This window comes from Copadichromis virginalis, linkage group LG3, assembly GCF_057382275.1.
Source record: "Copadichromis virginalis isolate Kocher_CV1m ecotype Utaka linkage group LG3, C_Virginalis_male_GT1.1, whole genome shotgun sequence".
NCBI classification, from domain to species: Eukaryota; Metazoa; Chordata; class Actinopteri; order Cichliformes; family Cichlidae; genus Copadichromis; species Copadichromis virginalis.
The window spans coordinates 30,163,010-30,165,509 of NC_140620.1; positions in this window are offsets into that span (position 1 = coordinate 30,163,010).

Genomic DNA, 2,500 nt, shown 5'->3' on the forward strand with positions numbered 1-2,500 from the left:
GGTACAACAACTTTCCTCCGTGCCCCTGGTACGACAGCTTTTCTCGTGCCTATGGTACAACAACTTTTCTCGTGCCTATGGTACAACAACTTTTCGCCGTGCCCCTGGTACACCGCTCAGTAGCACTTTGCCACACAAACTCTCCTCGTGCCTATGGTACGACAACTTTCCTCCGTGCCCCTGGTACAACAGCTTTTCTCGTGCCTATGGTACAACAACTTTTCTCGTGCCTATGGTACAACAACTTTTCGCCGTGCCCCTGGTACACCGCTCAGTAGCACTTTGCCACACACACACACCACTCGTGCCTATGGTACGACAACTTTTCTCGTGCCTATGGTACGGCAACTTTTCTCGTGCCTATGGTACGACAACTTTTCTCGTGCCTATGGTACAACAACCTTTCCCCGTGCCCCTGGTACACTGCGCAGAAACTCTTTGCCACACACACACACCACTCGTGCCTATGGTACGACAACAGGCCCGGGGACCTACATCGCACCTTGCTCTTGCCTCCCTTACAGCTGAAAAAGGTCCATGCCTGTCCCCTGGCCCTGCTGAAATTCCCTCTCCATTTAGCCGAGGCAGTGAGTCGGCCTCCTGTCTCCCTTTACGGTCGAAAAAGATGTGCTCCTGGGCGCGCTGGCCCTGCTGCTACTCACATCGGGCATGGACCTGGACCTCCAGCAGGCCCCGGGGACCTACATCGCACATTGCTCTTCCCTCCCTTGCAGCTGAAAAAGGTCCATGCCTGTGCCCTGGCCCTGCTGAAATTCCCTCTCCATTTAGCCGAGGCAGTGAGTCGGCCTCCTGTCTCCCTTTACGGTCGAAAAAGATGTGCTCCTGGGCGCGCTGGCCCTGCTGCTACTCACATCGGGCATGGACCTGGACCTCCAGCAGGCCCCGGGGACCTACATCACACCTTGCTCTTGCCTCCCTTACAGCTGAAAAAGGTCCATGCTTGTGCCCTGGCCCTTCTGAAATTCCCTCTCCATTTAGCCGAGGCAGAGAGTCGGCCTCCTCTCTCCTTTACGGTCGAAAAAGATGTGCTCCTGGGCGCGCTGGCCCTGCTGCTACTCACATCGGGCATGGACCTGGACCTCCAGCAGGCCCCGGGGACCTACATCACACCTTGCTCTTGCCTCCCTTACAGCTGAAAAAGGTCCATGCTTGTGCCCTGGCCCTTCTGAAATTCCCTCTCCATTTAGCCGAGGCAGAGAGTCGGCCTCCTGTCTCCTTTACGGTCGAAAAAGATGTGCTCCTGGGCGCGCTGGCCCTGCTGCTACTCACATCGGGCATGGACCTGGACCTCCAGCAGGCCCCGGGGACCTACATCACACCTTGCTCTTGCCTCCCTTACAGCTGAAAAAGGTCCATGCCTGTGCCCTGGCCCTGCTGAAATTCCCTCTCCATTTAGCCGAGGCAGTGAGTCGGCCTCCTGTCTCCCTTTACGGTCGAAAAAGATGTGCTCCTGGGCGCGCAGGCCCTGCTGCTACTCACATCGGGCATGGACCTGGACCTCCAGCAGGCCCCGGGGACCTACATCACACCTTGCTCTTGCCTCCCTTACAGCTGAAAAAGGTCCATGCTTGCGCCCTGGCCCTTCTGAAATTCCCTCTCCATTTAGCCGAGGCAGTGAGTCGGCCTCCTGTCTCCCTTTACGGTCGAAAAAGATGTGCTCCTGGGCGCGCTGGCCCTGCTGCTACTCACATCGGGCATGGACCTGGACCTCCAGCAGGCCCCGGGGACCTACATCACACCTTGCTCTTGCCTCCCTTACAGCTGAAAAAGGTCCATGCTTGTGCCCTGGCCCTTCTGAAATTCCCTCTCCATTTAGCCGAGGCAGAGAGTCGGCCTCCTGTCTCCTTTACGGTCGAAAAAGATGTGCTCCTGGGCGCGCTGGCCCTGCTGCTACTCACATCGGGCATGGACCTGGACCTCCAGCAGGCCCCGGGGACCTACATCACACCTTGCTCTTGCCTCCCTTACAGCTGAAAAAGGTCCATGCTTGTGCCCTGGCCCTTCTGAAATTCCCTCTCCATTTAGCCGAGGCAGAGAGTCGGCCTCCTGTCTCCTTTACGGTCGAAAAAGATGTGCTCCTGGGCGCGCTGGCCCTGCTGCTACTCACATCGGGCATGGACCTGGACCTCCAGCAGGCCCCGGGGACCTACATCACACCTTGCTCTTGCCTCCCTTACAGCTGAAAAAGGTCCATGCTTGTGCCCTGGCCCTTCTGAAATTCCCTCTCCATTTAGCCGAGGCAGTGAGTCGGCCTCCTGTCTCCCTTTACGGTCGAAAAAGATGTGCTCCTGGGCGCGCTGGCCCTGCTGCTACTCACATCGGGCATGGACCTGGACCTCCAGCAGGCCCCGGGGACCTACATCACACCTTGCTCTTGCCTCCCTTACAGCTGAAAAGGTCCATGCTTTTGCCCTGGCCCTTCTGAAATTCCCTCTCCATTTAGCCGAGGCAGTGAGTCGGCCTCCTGTCTCCCTTTACG